Source organism: Harpia harpyja, chromosome 21, assembly GCF_026419915.1.
Source record: "Harpia harpyja isolate bHarHar1 chromosome 21, bHarHar1 primary haplotype, whole genome shotgun sequence".
NCBI classification, from domain to species: Eukaryota; Metazoa; Chordata; class Aves; order Accipitriformes; family Accipitridae; genus Harpia; species Harpia harpyja.
Genome location: NC_068960.1, coordinates 1718704 through 1740180, shown reverse-complemented (window position 1 = coordinate 1740180; position 21477 = coordinate 1718704). Strand labels below are relative to the sequence as shown.

The 21477-nt window shown below is 49.5% G+C and overlaps 1 protein-coding gene across 2 annotated transcripts in view; it reads right to left on the bottom strand.

The window, feature by feature from the left end:
- Window positions 1-21477, bottom strand: part of PKD1 (polycystin 1, transient receptor potential channel interacting) — a 99523-nt gene that overhangs the window by 60689 nt on the left and 17357 nt on the right. The window lies entirely within an intron of this gene.

Genomic DNA, 21477 nt, shown 5'->3' with positions numbered 1-21477 from the left:
ACGCCTGGTGCTGTGGCTGCGGCCAGCAGGTTTTATTCAGAAAGGGCCAGGAGGAGCTGTTCCCCATGAACTACTAAGTGACAACCCTCAACACTCTGATTTGTTCAAGGGATTGTGCTGCTTCATATGGCCAGGACAGCTTGGGAGGGCGTCAGGCCCCTCAGATGCGTGTCTCTGGGGTATCAGTACCATCGTGCCCCAGTGAGCCTCCATGGCGGCATGGTGGAAGGGCTGGAGAGGGCTCCTGTGCCTTTTTCCTCCTCTCCTGATAGTACAACTTGGCTGTCATTCTGCGTACACCAAGCTGATGCTGCCAGATAGTACCATCTGAGCTCACCCATCTATCCTGCACCCACTACCGTCATCCAAAGCCAAGACTGACCCACAGCCCAGCATGCGGAGAAGCTCCACCAGCAGGCTTCAAAGGAGAAACCTGGGGCTCGGTTCCCAGGCAAGGCTGCTTCAGAGGCTGCGAGATGCTCTGAGCCCTTGGAGGTTGTAATTAACCCAAGCTCTGTCTACACCCTGACACTTTGTCACTTAACTACAGCTCACATGCTTTCCAAGGGATCCCAAGACCTTGGTTCCCACCCTCTGTCTTCCACAGCCTGAGCTCCCATCCAGCACCCACAGACACTGCTGAACTCCATCCAGACCAGGCACTAGATGGCAACCCACTGTTACCTACAAACCAGAGCCCAATTCCCTTGCTATTTTCTACCCTTGCCTTCATGATCTGATGAGGAACCGGTATAAAACCTCCCAGCTTTCAACCTCCCCAGACCTCCTCAGTGCAGAGCCTGCAAGGGAAGCAGAGCTCCCGTTGACAGGACAGCTTGGAGAAGTGAGGAACGGTGACGGATGCCAGCGCCTGCCACCTCCAGCTGCAAGTCAGTGAGCTGGGGCTCCCAGCTGCCTGGTTGCCTTCTCCCACTGGTCCCTCTCCAACTTGTATGGAAAATCGTATTATGCCTTCCTGGCATGGGAAAGATGGCTGTGAACCAAGTTAGGTTGCAGGAAAAAAAAAAAATCAGGAAATACTGAGCAATAAAAACCAAGGCAAAGGCTGTGGGACAGAGCTCAGCCTCTCGGTGCCACAAACTGCCACGACTGTATTTTCCCAGCCCACTGCCAGGCTGGAGAAAATTCGGAGCAGGTTCAAAGCAGAGCTGAAGCCAGCAGAAAACAAGGCTCCCCATTGAAATGCACTGCGCACACAGACTGCCGCCCTCTCCACGAGAAGAAAGAAAAATTTAGTTTACTGTGCCATGGGGGATACTGAGAACACGCTGTGCTGCCTGGAAGAGGGCAGCTATGGGCAAGTCACAACTTCTCGATCCTGCCTCAGTTTCCATACCTATAAAATGGAGACATGTAATGCCAGAGGAGGCTGGGAGGGCTGGCTCACTTCTCCGCACTCTGTGGGACAAGGGGCACCAAAACCCACCAACAACTACGGTATAGAACAAAAACTGTGCAAAAGATGCCTTACAGAGAGCTCCCCTTGCAGCTCTCTAAATGCCCCAGCAAACAGACACATTTAACTTACACGCCAAGCAAAGGAAGATTTTAAAATACTTCTTCTGGAAGAGGAGTTGGTTGTGCGGGGAAGGTGAAACTTCAGATAAGGGAACATTTAGTAATGATGGCATCAACCTGAGCCTTGGGAGCCTTCAGCTCCATCTCAGCTCTGCTACCAACTCCCTGTGTGATGCTGGGTATGCCACCCAACCTCTCCAGAGCTGCGTGTACCGCAGGGCTAACAGCAGCCCGTCTCACCGGGAGTGTGAGGACGGATCAGTCACAAAAACTGCCAGCGAGATCTCCTGCAGATGGGGTCAGGTAACTTCTGGGGGTAAAAAGCATCGAGCACTGGCGTGCCCTCACATAGCTGCTGCCCTCCAGCAGCTGCTGATGGAAATGAGCAGCAGGGCTTGGTGCCACCCGCTTTGTCCCTTGGTGATGCTCAGACAGGCTCCATGGCCTCGCAGCTGCAAGCCCAGGGCAGCCAGGGGGTTTATTTCTGCAGCGCTGTGGTGGACAGGCTTTTTTTGGTGCACGGCTGTTTTTTTCTTAATTCCACAGAACATATAATGTTGAGCAGAGTATAGCACGCCTCTGCCTGCCAAGCCTGATGTCATGCTCTCATTATGTCATTTGTGGGCCCGCTCTGCCTTCATTTCACAAAAAAGGGAGGGAAGGGAAGGGAAGGGGGGAGGCAGTGCTGGCTTGTGCCTTCCCCAGCCCTTTTGGTGCATGGAGCCCGGCCAGAACAGTAATGGGAAAAGCATCCACAGACGGAGAGAAGCGTCTGTGCGGAGAGGAGCCTGCGTGCAGGCTGGGGGAGAGTTGCAGCGGTTCAGTAGAAAAGAAGCTCCAGGTCTGTAAGCCACAATAAAAGCTAAGCTTTTTGTGGGTCAGTGAAGCTCCAGAGGTGCTAGGGAAAGACGGCAGCTTGGGTACGGTCATATTTCCATCCAGAGTCTGCACAGGAGCCGGTACAGTGGCCACTAAGGGGCCTGCAACAGTGCAGGAGGGATAAAGCATCTGCCCTCCAGGCTGCTGGGTGCAGCTTGCAGGCAAGGGAGAAGCTTTTCTATCTCCCAGCCCATCTTCCTGAGCCGGGCTGGCCCAACAGGACACATGGGGTGAGTACATGGAGCACCTGCAACAGAGAGACCCTGTCCTTCGGGGAAAAGCACTTTCTCCCTGTGGATCAGCCGGGCTGGGCTCTTCCCACTAGCCTCCCCCAACCAGCCAGCCTTCCCTGATCCAGGACAAACCCCCCCGAAATGCAATTTGCCTCATGTTTGTGTGACCCAAGTAAGAGTCCTGGGGACAGGGCTGGGCCCAATTCTGGCCCAGACACTGTGTTTTAACAGCAGGTGTGGTTGCAGGGACATCAGAATAGCTCTGCTCTCTATTCCATCCTGCCCCAGATCCCACCCCCCAATGGTGGTCAATACCAGGTGTTCAGGGAGATCCATGAGCAATCCTTCCCCAACACACCTCCCAGCTCTTGGCAGCCAGCAGCCGAGGATGTTCGGAGCCAGAGACTGCATTGGACTGTCGTATTTAACAGCCACCAACAGACTGATCTTCCACGATGCCATCTTCCCCTTCCTGAGTCAGCTTGGGCTCCACAAGAGCCTACAGCAACAAGCTCCGAAACTCACGTGCTTTAAAAAAGTACTTTCTTTCATTTGTTGAAACCTGCTAGATGCATCGCTTCACTGGATACTGCCTAATTTTCTGCACTGTGAACACTGAATAGTTGTTCTTATTTATCTTCTCTGCCCCACTCCTGACTCCAGAGCCCTTCCCAGATTGCCTCAGTCCTCTTTCCCAAGCACAACTTCCAGTGGAAACAGTTCCCCCTTTTCGATCTCAACTCTACGTACTTTGCCAAAATACCCACTGAATTTCACCTTCAGGATACGAAGGTGCTCAGTCCCTGGCAGTTCCCGCGGATAAAGCCTTGCAGCAACTAGGGAGGACAGACAACGACCAAAGTGAGCAGCAAACCGAGGCACAGAAAACACCGCAGGCAGCACCAGCTGCCCAGAAATGCTCCGAGCAATGCCCAGCAATGCTCCCATTTCTCACCCCCACCAAAAGCCAGGCTGCACCGTTCCACACCTTGCAGCCAGAGAGGACAAGTGACAGAGGGACATGTGAGATGGTTTGTGAGACACAACGAAGCCCACTGCTTCCAGAGCCCTCCATCAGCTGACAGAGCAGCAAACTGCCCAAGAGGGTCGCCTGCACAGCTGAAACGTTGTCTTATGTGTTACCATGGCAAACACTTTTCTAGACTCCAGGAATAAAAAGCAGCATGGTGCCCCATGCAGCAGTGCTGTGCTGATACTGCCTGACATACATAACAGACTTTCCAGAAAAGAGGAGGAAAAACCCTATGTGTTTTTGCATGTTTCAGCCAGGAAAAATTACAGGGTTTTGCTGATCTGATTCCTTTTTTTGTCTTTTGGCTTGCACCTCTCATAGGAAGCACAGTAAAACTAACAGCACTTGTGTGCAGAAGGGGAAATAAGAGATTGTTGCCACAGTGGCTATGGAAATCTAAAAAACCACCGATTTTTCTGTGTGCAGGGAGCAACGCTGTCATCCTGCACTAGATGCAGGGACACCCCAGCAGGCAGGCTGGGAGGAACAGTCTGAACAGCTCTCCTGCACGATGAGCTCTCAGCCTTTCAGCACAGACAGGAGAGCAACAGCATGGGGAGATCTTCATCACCAGCTAATGGTTTCAATCACACTGAAGCAGGGATTTTCCAAGGCAAAGGGATTCCAGCTCCACCGCACATCACCTCCAAGAGCTGCAGCCGAACACAAAGAAGGGCCCTTCGCTGGTGGGTTTCACCCCTCCCTCCCAAAGCCATTTAGCAGTGGGTCACTCTGAACGGATGCATCCCACCCCAGAGGAGGCTGCATTTCATCCGTGTGCCCAAAGACTCCACTGCAGAGATCAGCTTCCAAAGAACAGCAAGGCTGTTAGGAAGCAAATACAAGAGATGGAGGGCTGTCCAGGGAAAGGCTCAACGGGAGACACTGGCAGCTGCTGAGAGCGAGTCCTGAGCAGAGAGCTGCACGCTGGGACTGGCAGACAGCGGCGAGCACCCTCGTCTCCCCGAGGCTGTCACAGCACGATGACAGTTTATTCGTTCATTTTGAATTTATGAGTTTCAAATGCTGGCCCAAGTCTTAGCTCTCTCTAAGGAATTTGCCCCAAAAGACTTTTTCACAAATATTCATTTAAAAACTACATGTTTTTCTTCCCACGGCAAAATCGTAATTGTTGATACGAAAATGTAAGGCAAGGATACAAGCATTTTTGCAATGTTCTGTATGCTTTGTGCTCTCCTGGGAGAACCACAAAGCACTCTCACATATGCCCTTGCAAGGCAGTTGTGCCAGGAGACGGTTGGGTTTGACACAAAGCAGACCCAGATGTAACTCCCAGCTCCGCTGCAGACTCGCTGCAGGACCACAAGCAGGTCACTCCATCACTGCAGGCTCCCCTCTGAGCAATGGGAGTGAAGCAATGCTCCTTCCCCATCTCACTGCCTTGCCTCATCCTGTCGCAAGCCTCTCCCGGAGTACCAGCACAATGCGACCCTCAGATTTGTAGGAGTAAATCCTACTTGTCTTGCTGGGTTGGGGCCACAGGTTCTTCACGATCCCCCTGAGAGGCAGATGGCTGCCCACAGGGCAGTGTAAAACACTCCCTTAGCACTCGGCAAAGCGAGTGAGCTCAGGGTCAAGCCAAGCAGTGGGTGTCTGTGTCCCTGCCAGTGGCTGAGGAAAAGGGGCTGCGAGAGCAGCATTCAAGCAGCGTGGGAAAGACTGATCCCCGAGTCCTGCACGAGATCGAGCTGAGACCTTGGGACACCCCAGGTGACATGGCAGTCCCTACCCAGCCGCTGCTTGTCCACACTCCCTCTGCTCCTGTGCCCGTGCCCCATCCCTGGAGCAGACAGAGGAGGTGAAGTTGTGCGCGCCTGCGGGATGCACAGTCAGGGCATCCCCGCCACTGCGGCCAGGGCATCCCCGCCACTGCGGCCAGGGCATCCCCACTGCGGCCAGGGCGTCCTGACCCTCCAGGTGGGAGCTGTCTGCAGTGCAGCTGAGACTCAAAGAGCGGCTCCTCGGATCCCCGCAGCCAGCAGCTTTCCGCAGACTTTCCCAAATATGGTTATAAAGTCGGACCAGGGATGAAGCCACTCGAACAAAGGGGACGTGTTACCTCATGGAGCGACGTCATGTTCTGGCAGGGCCGGCTCATAGGCAATGGCATCATGCGCTCCGTCCCTCTTCCCCAGCCGGGAGGGCTGGGTGGGGGTTTTTTCACACAAGAGGCTCCCAGGAACCAGAGCGCTGCTGTCTGCACAGGGACCCACAGCACGGCTCATTTTACAAGTTATTCTTAGACTGCAACTGACTTCATCTCCTCATTCCCAAAACAATGGAGCCAAAGGCGAGGGGGGCACTGGGGAGTCACCAGGGGCCTCCTGTGCTTGTGGAGGTCAGCAAGAGCTTCTGCAAGGCACTCTGGTGGGACGAGGAGCTGGCTACAGGGACGGCCGCTGTTGTGAGAGAGGCTTTTCATGCCAGGTCCCACCTTCTGAGCCACCTGAGCCACCAGAAGCTGGCATTGACCGGAGCTGGCACTGGACGTGGTCCTCCCCTCCATTGCCAAGAGGTGACTTAACGTGGCATAAAACAAGGCTTGAAACATCAGGCGTCACCCAGACCTGCTCTGCCTCTGCAACATCACACTAAAAGACGAGAACAGGGAAGACCTTCAGCTTGGGAAAGCAGCAACCCAAATATTTAAATAAAGTTAATGTCCATAATTAGTGTTGCACATAAACAAGCCGTCTACAGTTTCATCCAGCTAAATGCCAGCCCTACAAATACACATTTGTTTCATGGAAAGTTTGCAAAGAAACCAAAGATGCGATAAAACCAACTATCTTCCCAGCACACATGGCAGAGCTCAAGCAGACCATATTAGACGCCTGCAGCCCAAATCCAACTACCTTCCACGCAGATACCCACTTCTTCCCCCAAAAAACATCTGTCCAGGGAGCCTCCACGTCCTGTGGCATTGCATGCCAACACACAGCTCTTTCAATGCCCAGCTCCGGTCTCTTGAAAACCCAGAGTGTTTCCAAGTCAGCATGTTTAGAGCCCAGTGATATTTTATTTTACCATGAAAAGTGAGCCCTCTGCAAGCTGTAATTTAGGAATTACACAGCTGAGCTACTAAGTGCTTAATCTTCCTCACAGAAAGTGAAGAGTTTTCCATAAATGTTTAGGTATTGTTGATATTAATTCACCACCAGGACAGGGTATGGAGTAGATAATCTTCAGGTCCTGTTTTTTTATTATTCTATTTGTATTTATTTTAATGTGAGGCCTTTGCTTGGACAGCTATCCTCTAGGGATATTATTTCTCTGTGAGAAATGATAAAAACATAATGTTATTTTTTCCCCAGCACCATGAGTTCTGCAATACACAACAAACAAGAGCCACAGGCAAGGTTCACAGGATGCAGGAGGCTCTGGATGCTGCTGAACCGATAGCAGCAATACGTCGCTGAGCTGACACAGGAGTTGGAGCCAAGAGACGCAGAGAACTCCAGGAAAAGTCTTCTCCAAAGCACACGTCCAGTTTGCAAACACTGACACAGTATGAAAAAATATTTGCGTAGCCTGTTCCTTGGAAACCTTCTGGGGCATCCGTGTTTTGTATCCCAAAAGGAACAGTGGAACAACTTGGGCATCGATACAGCAGGAGAGCTGTGAACCAGGGACCGCCTGATCATCTGAAATGCCCTGAGGAGATTTGCAAAAAACTTAATGCCACTTCCTAGTTGAATTCAGAGTGCAAGCCAGCTGAGAGAGAGTGAGACTGATAAGTGAGGCAGTATCAGATCAAAAGTAATTTCTTCAAACAGTTGGGAAATACTTCTCTCATTTCTCACACTGGGAGAACTGTCAGTACGTTGTCAGGCGCTGCACGGCACCGGCAGCACAAAACCAAGAAGAAAACAAAGCCCCGAGGCAGCAAAACACAGCCTTTACGGGGGTTCACAAAGGATTGAGGATTTAGGAGTAACATCACCTACCAGCCAAAGCCACCCACGCACGGCGGGTAAAGCAGACACGAAGAGGGCACCCTGGATCCAAAACACTGTGAGAACAGATGGGGAAAGTCTCACGGCCAACCATCACGAGGCGGCGGAGGGACAGCGTCACCGCGTCCCTTTATCCCTCCAGGTGTGGGAGCAGCCTGGGGTGAGCACGGCATGCTCCCGGCTTTGGACCTCCCGCTGTCAGAGCAGCACAAAGGCAAGCGGACCTAACAGAAAGATTTTGCAGCTATTTCCTCCTCAGTCGTTTGCAAAGTTTGAGCTCCAGCCCCCCAGGTCCTGCTCCAAAATCCCCCAGCCTGTACCTCCCGCGGGGCACACGGAGCAGAGATGACCGGGGATGCCACCAGCCTGGCCCCATGGGCTCCGGCACAGACCCGCCGGCACCCGCCTCGGTGCTGAAACGGACCCAGATTTCCACCCACCCCTGGTAACACTGGCCCTGTAGCCAGATCTCAACAGTCACTTCCCACGGGCGATAACACTCCGTCAAACGCTTTCCCTTTTGTAGCCGACAGTACAAATTTGTTTGACCTTTAGCTAACAGCAATCTCTAACAGACGAGCAAGTTTTCCAAGTTCCTGGGTGGCTGCTTAAGAAAAACATTCTTGTGTGTATTTTAGCCCTGTCTGTCAATAGATTTTCATCTCCAATATGTTTTACCAACAACATTTCTTTTCATTTAAGAGATTCCCTGTTCCAGGCTCTCACCAACACCCTTCAGCAAAAAGCATGGGATGCTAACTAAAAATAGCTGAGATGGGGAAAAGGGCAAGTGAAGACCAGGAAGACTCAACCAGGTCCATGTCTGGCAGTGTGTTGTTAGCGATGGAGAACAACTTTCAGCAACATTTTGCAGCACAGCCTGTGCTGGAGAGATGCTGAGCCCCTTACTTATCTTCTTCTCCAGAGAGAAAACTCTGGGATTTGGGGCAGTCACATTAGCACTTGATATGTTTAAAAATAGCACGAAATAAATGGTGCTGCTCTGTGAAAACAATGATGCTGAGCATAACCACAAAGCTCACAGCCCACTGCCTGCGACAGAAAATCCACAAACCAGGGGAGCCTGGAGCAAAAAGAAAAGTGCAGCATGTTCAGGACCCAAGACCTGGCCAAACCACGGCTGCAGCACAATCCGGTTTGTGTTTTCCTTGCAATCCTGATGTTATGTCTGCTTTCTGTGGTCTCCTCAGTGAGGCACAGGCTCTCCAGATGTTCTGAAGCCCTGGGACCTACTCAATACCTGAGCCAGTTTTGGGGAAGGGGGGAACAGGACACAAATCTACTAACCCTTCCCTTTTGGCAGTCTGCTTCTTGCACTAACAAAGAGCAAGGAGAATGACTCACAGACTTTTAACATGATCATTTATCCCAACGAATCACATACTGCAAGCCATCAGACTCCTCACAATCAATTCCTGCATCAAGCCTAAGCAAGCAGTTCCCCATCCTTCTAGGGAACGTTCCCATCTTCACGTAAATACTCCCAGGGAGGGGATGGCCACCACCAGCTTTGGTAAGCTGTTGCAGGGTTAGTCAGGCTTATTTCTGGTCTGAATTTGCCTAGCTTGAGTTCCCAGGTGTAGGATTCACTCCACCTGTCCACTGAACTGAGGGTCCCTCTATCATGTTTTCTGGTTTTAACCACAAATACTCCCCAGGCTGCAGTCACCTACCACCTTTTTGCTAGAGCAGCAAACACCAGCTGCCTCGCAGGAGACAGTCCTTCAGATAGGCTTTTAGTTGGATTCTTTAGGGCATCACTATGTCCATGAAGTGAGGACACCAGGAAATACAACCCCTCTGCTCCATAGTCCTCTGCTTACACATCCCTGGGCTGCACTAATCATTTTGGTGGCCATATCCTTCATTGCACACTTGACTCCCACACCTTCCCGGGCTGAGTCCTTGCCTTCCAGGAGAAGGCTCCCATCCTACACAGCAGGCTTGCCTTCCTCGGTCCCAGACGTACAATCTTACACTCGGCAGCATCGTTGCTGCTTTCTGTGACCACCTCTCCAACCAAAGCAGAGCTCCGTTTCCTTCTCTGTGCTTTGGCACTCTCAGTACAGTATCACTGATGTTTTTCATTTTCCTCCAGTCTGTTGACACTATGGAAGCAGTCAGCAATCAATCTTTGAGACTTCAGTGCAACACAGCTCTTCATGATGACTCCGGTTTATTCCTACATTTTGAAGCCAGTATTTAATCTCTATAATATATGTAGTGCTGATTTTTTTCATTCCAATTTCTAACAAATATATGTGACATTGAGTCAAATACCTTACAGAAGTCATATGTGTATTACATCAACATCATCATCTTCATCTACTCCATCTGTAAACTTACTTAAAAGGCAAAGGTTCATGAGATCTATTTTCCATAAGTGAATTTTCCATGTTGATTGCCACTAATTACACTATCCCCTTTAACTTCTAGCTAATGTCCATGCTCTGCACTGTATTGTTTCTCCTTGTCCTAGAAAATCAGGACACCAGGCTAATAAATGTTTGTACCACCCCATCTACCTTCTGTTTTAACACTGGCACCATATTCATTTTGATCCAGTCCTTGGGAATTTCTCTACTGCCCAAAAACCCACTAAAAGAGAACATTAATAGTCCATTGGGCTCTTCAGCCAGATCTTTTAAAATTCTTGGACGCAAAATATCTGAACTTGCTAGTTTAAGAAGGTCTAACATTAATAGCAGCTGTTTAACATCCTCTTCAGTTACTGTTGGAGTGGAAAGTGTTTCATCATCCTCATATGATACAAATACATCATCTGGCTTTTTTCCAAATAGAAAACAGAAATATTTACTGAAAAGTCCTGCCTTTTCTGTATTTTCATTGATAATTTGACCATGTCCATCTATTAACAGACCAGTATAATTCAATTCCTTTAATTCCCAATATACTTGGAAAAACTCTTTATTCTTCTCAACTTTGCTGGCCACAGACTTTTGCTTGCATTCTCTTGCTTATCAGTGTTTGATAGCCCTAAGCTCTCAGGCCATACTCGTCACTATCAACGTTTCTCTTTCCCAGTACTGTATCTTGTATGTTTATTTTCCCTAACTGCCTTCATTTCTCTTCCAGGCTCCACTTGGTTTTTATGCAGGGTGTAAGGTTGTCCTGTATATTGATTAATACAGAGGTGCACATCAGGATCAAGGCAGACCCCATCGCCAAAACCCATCTAGCACTGCAAATGAGGTTCTCCCTAGAGATGCTATGGGCCCAAAATGCTCTCATAACACTAGAGGCAGGGTTTCAAGCAACACGGCTCAACACAGATTAAGACAGCCCAGATATACCGTCTGGAGCGGCAGAAAGACAGCACCCATCCCCAAAAGACTGTCCGTCCCGACCTGCAGACAGGGGAACAGCCATGCAGGAGGCACAAGGTTCAGAACTGAGGGGAGCAGCCAGCATGGGGCAGAGCAGGGGGACTCCAGGAGAACTTACAGCAGATCTGCTCCGGGCACTCATCCCCGTGTGCACGAGAGACAACCCCTTTAAGGGGTCCTCTTTAAGGACCTGATGCCCCTAACAGCTTTGTTCTCCCATCCCATGCAGTAAAGATGATACTGAAAGAGAAAATTACACAAGTAAAAAAATGAGTGATCTCCTGGATCCTCCTAGAAAAACAGGACCAGCCCCATAAGATATTCCTCAGGGATGGTTACAGCCTTAATTTGAAGTCCCAGTTGCTGGGGTTCCCATCTGCTGGTGGCTATTCCTTAAAAAGCATACTTCAGCGTTCTCCTCACTCCATGCAAACTTTTTTTGTTCAATTAAATCCCATCTTTCCATTTTCTCTAACTCTGGCCCATCTACAGCAACTCTTCTTTGTCCTTGGCATGCACACCCCTTGGATACCTGCAGGACGTTAATCTGCACCCAGTAAGACAAAATTTTCATAGTTCTTCCAATTCGTCTCCAGAAAACAGTCATATGTGGCACCGTGTAAAAGCCAATTGCAATAACACCATGCACAGCTCCCGCGGGCTGCAGAGCAGGACCTCTCTGCGACCAGCACATGTATCCCTGCAGCCCAGCAGCAGCCCAGACCAAAGCCTTCTGCAGCTCCAGCAGAGACGTTGGGCTTTTTACATCAACAGGGCTTTGAGCGACATGCCCGGCCCGGGTACAGCTCCACAGGGCTCTGTGTGTGTGTGTTTGTTTGTGATTTTGTGAATAGGGCTGCTTAGCACGTTGAGTCCTCCCCGTGGGGATGATGTGTTAGAGCGGATTGGCTCGCTATTCCCTGAAGGAAACATCTGCACATTCCAGACACATTTTGTAACGGGAGTGAAACCCATCCTTGAAGTGAAATTTTACAGCCTCCACAGCGCAAAATAACGATTGCTGGCAAGGACCAGTGGAAAAGTAATGTTTAAAATATTATTACAGGGAAGCGGCTGCCAGAGCCTCAAATTAATCATTTGAACGTGTCTCTGGAGCGGAGCGGCGCGTTATGTAACGCTCATCCAGCTCCAGCCCGGAGCGCGGCTCCTCTCCGGCCCCATCCCGGTGTCCCGCTCCCCTTCCCTCACCGAGAGCCAGGAGGGACCGAGGGACCCAACACCCGCTGCCCCCGCCACGCTGCCGCTGGCCATGGGGACAACCATTCCCTTCTATGAGATCTCTTTCAAGAGATATCAGCCGGGCCTGGGGTCCGTGTTTCTTCCAGGTGCTCAATTTCTTCTTGCATAAAGAAAACCCCAGGAGAGACAAGGACAAGGGGTGTTTCTCAGTCACCTATGAAAAGCAGCGTTTGGCACAGCCCTCTACAGCAAAATCAGCACCAGAGGAGCTGGAGGGAGGCTTGGCTTTTTCCCACCATGGTCTGCAGAGGAGGGGAAGCTAGAGGTCTGCTGGTTAAACCCTTTGGGCACTGGTCTTCAGCCAACCTGGTCTGCTCCTGACAGCCACGGGGCAGGTGATAGAACAGAGATGTTACCTGCACAGCATCCTCCCCCTCGCCCCACGCTGTGCAGTGATCTCTTAACTCATAGGATCCAAATATGATAAAAATGCAGCTGATGTTAAAAAAAGAAAAAAAGCCTCTAAAGGAAAGCAGGAACACAAACAGCAGTGGATGCAGACACATCTACGGGGGAGGAAGAAAAACGTTTGGCAGCCTGTACCAGCAGCAGGAAGAGAAGAAGTGAAATGAGTATGTAAGGGAAACAAGTCCTGTGCTACAGCAACGAGAGAAAAGCCTGCAGGCCCTCAGGAAGGGATATTCTCTCAGCAGTAACAAGGGCAAAGCTCTGTTGTTCATCACGCTGAAGATACTACGAACGTAGCCAGAAACTTCATTGATGAGGACCTCCCCATCTCTCCTAGTCCACAGCTGTGTCAGGGGATCCAGCCCTTCCAGGTGATGAGGGCTCAGCCCAGCCTGTGCCAAATTTCACTGCCTCCCCCCAGGTACATGGCATGAACACAGGGGACCGGAGTGGTGTTTGTTGGGAGCTGTGAAGGCAGGAGAGACATGGGAACTGATGACACATTTCAGAGAACGCTGATGGGAAAATGGGAGGTGAGGAGAGGAGTGTGAGAGCAGGACAGTCAGACCAGTGTGAGCCGTGGGGCCAGCACTGGGACAATTCCAGGTGGTCCAAAGAAAGACCCAGAAGCTACCGGACTGCTGTGACCACTGTGCCAATGGGGGTCCCATCAGATGCTGAGCCCAGCAGAAGGGTTGTGGGTCTGCAGATGACAGATCTTTGCCCTCTGTTTAAGGTTGGGCATGCAACATCAGGCATGACTTCTGAAATGTTGGCCAAGGTTTCAGGTTTGCAGCATCTCTTCTACTTCTGAGCGTCGCTGCAGTATCCACCAACAAATATCATCTATGCTAGTTCCTAAAGCACATCTCCTTTCCTTTCCTGGCTCACTTCCACACTCCCTGGATCCCTGGGTGTTACAATATTCTGGGTTTGAAATTAGATAGATGGACAGACAGACAAACAGATATATACATACACAGACACACATACAGACAAACAGGTATTTTGCCCCCAAATGGACTTTCTTCTTCAAATACATTTTATCAAATACAGAAACAATCTGGGACTGTTGTTTTAAATGCCTCAATATATGTTTCATTAAAGGATCCAGGCAGCAGTTCTGCAGGAGTTGCTGTGTCTATCAGCTAAATAAAACACTTTTGGAGAAAATGCCTGAACGTGTAGTTCACATTCTGGTCAGCTGGGCAATAACAGAGATTTAGAATCAATCCTAGAATTTTTCTCTATTTAAGGGGGGAAAAAAGCAGACCTCATTAATTAAGCGGCCTAAACCAAATGGAGGTGTGCAGTCTGACCAGCAGCAGAGGTGCTCTGGTGGCAGGTGGGCCTGTGTCTCGGATGGTCTCCATGCATTACAGTTCCTTCTGAAGCTCGAGATAACAGTATTTCCATGCTTGCCAGGGAGAAAGGGCTTCCAATCTACTGTTTTGTTGTAAACGCCTCTCTAGCACAAGGGTGCCATAATTCAAAGTCAGGCCCATGAATTCCTATTGGAACAGAAACACTCAAGGAATTTACTGAACAGCAGCTTTGGTTGACGTTATGTGCCATAAATCACAGGGCATGGTAAAAGCCCAGAGCCAGTCTGCTCTGCAACTGGACACACAGACAGACAGAGAAAAGGGAAATGGTTTACAAGATGCTGAAGGGCAGGCCTTTCCTTAACCTCCATGTTCCGATGCTGATACTGACACGAGCTCCTCCATATTTTTTCAAATGTGGTTGTTTGGGTTGGAGGGCTCTGCTCTGAATGTTTTTGGAATATGCTCACTATAGATCCTTAAACATTTTCCTTCTGAAAACAAAAAACAATTAGAACCCAATATAGACCTGCTGGTTCCAGTAAAAAATGCATTTGCATGTTTCTGGCATTAATAATGTATGTGGTTGGGTTGCTTCCTTTTAGCATTAGAAAGTCTTCTGTGATGCAGTCAGAATATTTCTGCTCCAAAAAATGCTGATGTTCAGAGGCCCCAAAGTAGGTACAAAGGGAAACGAGCAGCTTGCTTGGGCCTCGGCAGGGCCTCGAGCTCTGCAGCAGAGCTGCCCTCTCTAGAAGACCTTGTGAACAGGCGTGGGAAACAGTAACCCATTTGTCCCCTGCACGAGATCTCCAGAAGAACCTTTCTCTGCTGTTGCAGTGAAAGAGCTGACAGTTCCTTTTGCTGCTCTAGCAAGAAGGGACACGGGCACTGGAAGCTGCACGCGTAGGATGGAAACCACACAACACTGCTCCTCTCCCTAGCAATGCCTCCGCTGCCAGGATCGGAGCACGTATGGGCTGAGGACCCCTGCCACTCTCCTTATCCTCCATCACCTACCTGATCCTGGTTTAGGTAGAAGCACAGAGGCTTCAGCAGAGACAGCTGACCGCATACTCCACAGAAACTGTCCACCCTTCCCTCTTGGGAGGTTCAAGGAAAAGCATGAAGATGGAAGTCTCCTTTCTCTTGAGGCTCCTCCAGCAGCCAGATCAGACCCATTGCCCAGACGCCATCAAAGGAGGTTTGCTCTGGTCACTGGCCATGCTTTGGGCTTCTTCAGTGGGCTGTCAGGCTCAGTGTCTGCAGATACTGCTGCCAGCATGGTGGAGGTCCTCATCAAGCCAGATCATGTGCCAGGCCTGGGTGCAGGTGATGTACATTTCTGGTTCTTTTCCGGACCACTGTGCACAGCAGCATAGCTCAGTGTCCTCCTCTGAACCCATCCTGGTTTTAGCACTCTTTGCATCACTATCAGCTAAACTCTGCGTTTTAGTCATATCTCGCTCATGAGAGGAGATGGGTCTTTCCCTGCCCAACACATCAAAACACCCAACAAATGTTCCTGCTGAGAAGGGCAAAGTACAAACCCACAAGTATTATAGGGAATTTTAGGACAAAAGTTGTCAAGCAGCGATGGGACAAATTCAGCCCTGAAGCCAAGAGATGTACCCCAGGGATCCACTCATTTCCACTTGTTGTACATTAAGAGATGCCAACAGCTCCTCAATGTGCAAAGGGTACAGATGGCACAACGGACATGTTAGCAGTGTTACAGCTGGAATGATATGAGCCCGACGCTGCAGGAAGGAAGGGTTTGGATCTCATGGGTTAACCAGGACTTGCACATCTAACTCTCTACCCGTTGCCTGGAAAATTTAAACTCCAGATAGGAGAGAGCCAAAGCTTTAACATGACCTGCCTGGGACGAATAACTGTCCACACTTCTGCCAAATATTAATGGCTGATAAATCCACTATGCAACATATCTGGAGGTACGGGGTGGAGACCAAAGGACAGATCCCTGGAAAGAGCTCTGGAAGAATACTTCAGTCAAGTCATCAGCTTATCCTGGAAGGATGCAGCTGACCTTGAGATAACCTGCTTTTACACTGCTCCCCTCAGCTCAACTCTTCCCCTCGACATGGACTGACCTCCACCTGTCCAGAGCAATGAAAACGATTTACCCCTGACCTCTGGCTCAGTCAAAGACCCTCCTGGGCTTGCTTCTGCTGGCTGAAACATAGCTTCTGTGCTGCTTTACCGCAGCCCACAAGACCTTCAGCAACTGCAGACTCTTTCTACTACCTGCTGCCTAGAAGGACTCATGCTGCAGTTCGAGTGGGGCTGCATTCAAAAGCCACCACCAGCTGAGAAAGCAGAAGGTACGTGCTTCTTAGGGAGAACTTCCATGCTTCCTTGGGGCAAGACACAGAAGGCCCTGATCCTTCACAGCTTCCACAGCTTGGTGCCAGGCATCATCCCCTGTCCTGGCACATATATTATCCATACAGGTATATAAGTCACACATGCTCTCAGGTCAAGAACACGTTATCTCTAGAGCATCTGTTTCAACTCAGCCTGGGGAAAAATAGGATGAAATCACAGCAGCTATCCCATAGCCTACAGGAACGAGGCTTGGTGGTCCCAGTCTGCTTCCTATGGGGCCACAGTGGGCACAGAGCTGGTGCGACAGGCTGGCTGTACCCACATCCCCTCTCCTCACAAGGAGGTGCCTCTTTCTGCAGACTCCGTTCTCGGATCAACTTTGGAAAAGGGATGTCTCTCTCTCAAATTAAACACATAATGGAGACACAGTTGGTCTGATTTTGTTGTGAGGGAACCACAGAGAGGATAATTTCATTCACTTCGGACTACAGGTCATGTCAGTGATCTGTTAAAGGGAGGATCGCTACGGTGTCTGTTCCTTTCTCCCACAGGACCAATGCCTATAATCCTTTTTTTAAAACATCATTATGTGGAATAAACTGTCTAGGGAGAAAAAAAGGCCTTGCAACTCTGCTAATCTTCCTAATGATTTAATACCTGCAAATACTACTGGGAGGTATTCCTTTCCTGATCGCATTAAAAGCTGTCGTATTAAACGTCTCATCACACTTCAGCATCCTACTGTGGATTTTTCTTTTAAACAAAGCCAATTTCTCTGGAGACTGAGCAGGGGTTTTTGCTCCCACAGCCTGCCCCCCCCCCCCCCCCCCCCCCAATTTTAAAAGATCTTCTAAATGCCTGCCTGGGGAATTCCAATAAGTCCTGGCACAGATCCTCCAAATAGTAGCAAAGCTAAACAGGGTATGGCTGTTATTGTAGAGATCCCTCACTGCCAGCACAAATACACAGACTGGACCATTCAACCTTTTACAGCAGGAAAGTCATGGACAGTTGATGATTCATAATCAGCATTTTTTCTTCTACTACAGCCACCCTTTTTCTTTAATTATTCTTTATTTCTGGCAAGCACCCCTTTCCTGCAGTTTTTGCAATGCTTTTTCCCCCCAATTTCTTAATTATATTAGCAAGAACAGGCAGGGGACAGACATCCCAGAGTCCAGTTTGCCTTCTGCATCTGCTCAAGATACCATGTGCCGCAGCCCTGATGAAGAGTCCCAGGCGAAGACTGCTGTGGTTCAGCTAGGCAGGGTTAAGCATTCCCCCATGTACAAGACCAGAACAAAGCCTGTGAAACACTCCTGTCCCCCTCAAGACCTCAGAATAAGGCTGAAGTGGTTTCATGGGCCGTATGTGTGCTGGCTTTGTGCCCAGGGGTGAACCTCACCAACGGCAGCCTATACTACTGTAGTTTTCTTCTTTAATTTTCATCTGCAAAGCCGAGAGACATTTCTTTCCCAGGTCAGTATGTACAGGCATGCCAAACTGTAAAACCTGTTAAATTATTGTCTCCTCCCCATGCAAGCGTGTGCTGGGACTGACACAGTGGCTCAGGGGCTCAGCACTCCGTGGTGCTCGCACCTGGCCCCTCACTGAAGTGACCCAGCGCGGAGCCGAGGTGCCGAAGGCTCACAGGGAACAGAGCGTGGGTAGATGAAGGTCTGCCCCAGCTCAGCCTGCCTGGTCTCTCCTCCACTCCAGCTTCAAATGGCTGCAGCAAAGGGGCTTACCCCAGGAGCTGATTCTTCCTCTCAGAAATCTTTTCTTGATTAGTCAGCATAAATCTTCCTCAGTTCAGGTTTTCTCCAAAGTTCTCAAGCACAGGTCCTCTGACGATTCACCTTAACAACAGGCATTTACTGTTAACACTCACAGCCACTGCATATCACACAGTTGTCAAAGCACACACCAAGAAAGGAGAAATGAACCATTAGAGACCCAACAGGGCAAATGTCACTGGAGCAGAGACAGACAAATTAAAAAAAAAAAAAAAGTCACCCCCCTTCCACTTCGTAGATATTTTTTTTCTACTGTAAACAAATTGATTTTGTTGTTGTTTCATTTTCTGTTGTGTAAAACAGAAACCCAAAGTTGAGTCCCCTCTCTGGCACAGTGCTACCGAAAGTGAATCACTGACAGTGCTGGTTGAGGAGTCTTTGGGGAGGCTGATGCTTCGCTTCAGGTTCAGGCAACTGTCTTGGACTATGTCTCAATTTAATGATTAAATACAAAATTACTCTACCCTATTCTTCATAAGCTGAAGATAAAAAACCACAAGGGTGATTGTGTAAGAGGGTGTTAGCGGTAAATACAAACCACCAGTAAATTTGCTTTGTTTAAAATGGAAAGAAGAGCATGAACCCAAGCAATGCCAAGCCCAATAAAATACTAAGGACAGAGTGCCCCAACAAGCGGAGGCATGTGGCCCACTCTCCCGCGCTGTGTGGCAGGCAAAGCGGGCACCAGCGTGCTCTGTGCCCTGCTAGCACCATCCGCTGCCTCTGCTCCAAGTACCGCAGAGACTGGAAGGCTACCAAGAGCCGGCTTGGCACAGCAGGACACGTAAATTCAGTCTGATCCCTTCTTAGTCTCCATACGGAGGCTCTGGAGGGTTTCAGTAAACATCCTTGGTAATCTTTGGACACCACAGCAATGTCAAGAAGTATCACATTCATAACTCAGACCTTACATCAGCTCTGCTGGCAGAAAGAAAGTTTGCCCAGTTCTCAAGGCACACCGAGCCTCAGAGGGCATCATCGTTTCTCAGGATTTATGGTAGACACCGAGTTAAGCTGCATCTTTGGTCTTATGTTAAATCACCTTTTTGCCAAGGCTAAAAATTGCTCTGTGGTGTAATCACAAACTGAGGCAGAAGAGCGAAATAACAAATTTCATTCCCATATAATAATAACAAGTTACGTTTCCATAGCACCCCTCTTCCTCTCGTATCCAAAAGGACGTTACCAACTTAACTCACTGAAGCATGATCTGTGCACAGGGATTATATAATCCAGCACTGAAATACAGCCACTGCTCTTTAAGGGTGCAATCCAGCCTTAAAGCAGAGTTCAAGATGGAAAGAAGAATCGCCAGTGCACTAGGAAAGGGATGCCACAGAACAAGAACTGAATCCTCCGTCATGTTGCTGATGTGAGGAAAGGTAGACTCTGATCCACGGTCTGCTCCCTGAAGATCTGTCAGAGGAGAGATGCTGCTTTCTGCTCACAAGACTAAACCCAGATCTCTCTGGAATAATGACAAATGCTGGAGCTCCCTGTCTTTAGCAGCAGCCAACAGGGCAGCATGACTGTTGCCGTCCCCCACTCAACTCAGGGCCGTGCTGCCCCGACAGACTGCCGGGCACCTTGTGCGTGCCTGGGAGAGCAGAGCTGCTGGGAACGCTGCTTTCCAGCAGACGGGCAAACCACGGCCCGGGCACCTGTGGTCAGAAAAGGTCCTGGGTCACGCGCTAAAAGACAAAAACAGCCCCTTATTCGGCTAAGTCATGCTGGGATCGCTGCCCAGTCATGCCTATTCAAACAGCGTCAACCCACGCTGATTGCACCCCTCTCTGTCTCTCAATACAAATAGCAGCTTAGACTTGCTGGAAGCTGTGCTTTGTGTTAGTTGGTGGGTTCAGGAAGACAAAGACCCCGAGGCTTTTCCCAATAAGTAGTCTGTCTGTCCCATCTCATCCCTCAGAAGGCTGTCAAAGAGCTACTGTTTCCCTCAAAATAAAATAAAATAAAATTAGGAGCATGTAGGGATTGTAAGTATAGCAGCAAATGAAGAGGGATTTCATACAGGCAGAGTGAGCGGGGAGCGTGTGATGCAGATCTCCCCAGCCTCGCACACACGTCTGATCTCGAGGCAGACTGAGCTACAGACTGCCTTTGCTCCGTTCTTCCTTTCCAACATTTTCCACACCCTCCTGCCAAGAAAACTCCGAGAGCTGCCTGCCATGTCTGGCAAACGCTTCCTACTGCAGAGTCCTCCCCGTTAGCACACGCATGCACACACACACGGAGGGACCCGCACCAGGGCTGGCTGCTGCTGCACTGCTCAGAGATGCGGCAGGACGTTCGCAAAGCTCTGTCCTCGCTCCTCACCAAGGGGCTGAGACTCTTCTGATATCCTCCAAAGGAGACGCTCAAGGAGAGTGAGGGTTGACTCTGAAATTTATTAGGCATTTTGGGTCCTTCATAAGCAGGCCAGCTCCCCAGCTCCTATGGGGTTTGGAAGCCGCCTAAGGTAGAGGGATCATGCCAAGGTTTACAGCAGATGAAGTGAAGAGGGAAGGCAATGCACTAGAAGCCAGATAACCACTACTTGCCCATGCTCAGGCCTGGCTTGTAAATGCAGAAAGGGGTTTCTGCTTGTGACTAGTGTTCCCACATACCACACAAAGGCAGATCTCCTGGTCTCAGATCCCTGAGCATGGATTTAATATATTTTTATTACATTCAGAATCATCAAATATTATGACATTTTTGTGAAGCTACCTGGAGCCCCAGCTCCTACATGCAGCATAATTTGAGCAAATAAAAATTTGCATCTGTTTCTTGTGTGTTTGGGGGTTTTTTAATTTCCTGCTGTGTGAAACAGGAGGAGCAATAAAATCAAATCCTTGGAAACAAATGACAATTGTTTAATGGAGTAAAAAAAAATCCCAACGCCTTCCTAGGCTGCTTGTGCCACAGCTAATACATGCATGGCTGCTTGGACAGGTAGAAGAACGGGCTCCAAGTCTGGACTTCCTCACTTTTATGGGTTTAAATTGGATCCCACTAGGTGTTTAAGGCCATTGTTGAACTGCTAACGCATTCTGCAGCATGACTAACACCAATTGGGTTATTCTTCTCATTTGGCTTTTTTTTGCTCCATCTGCCTGTCATAGCAGACAGGAGAGCCAAACAGAGCAGCAGAGTAAGAGGTGAGTGATAAACAGTGTGCTGGATGTATGCAGAGCAGGGATAAAAGTTCACCAGCAAATCTGTGATTGAAGAGGTGTAGGGACAAGCTGCTGCATTCCCTGACTCAGTGAGCAAAAGGGGTGTGTAGGTATGGCTTTTTTTCAGATAAAGTGCA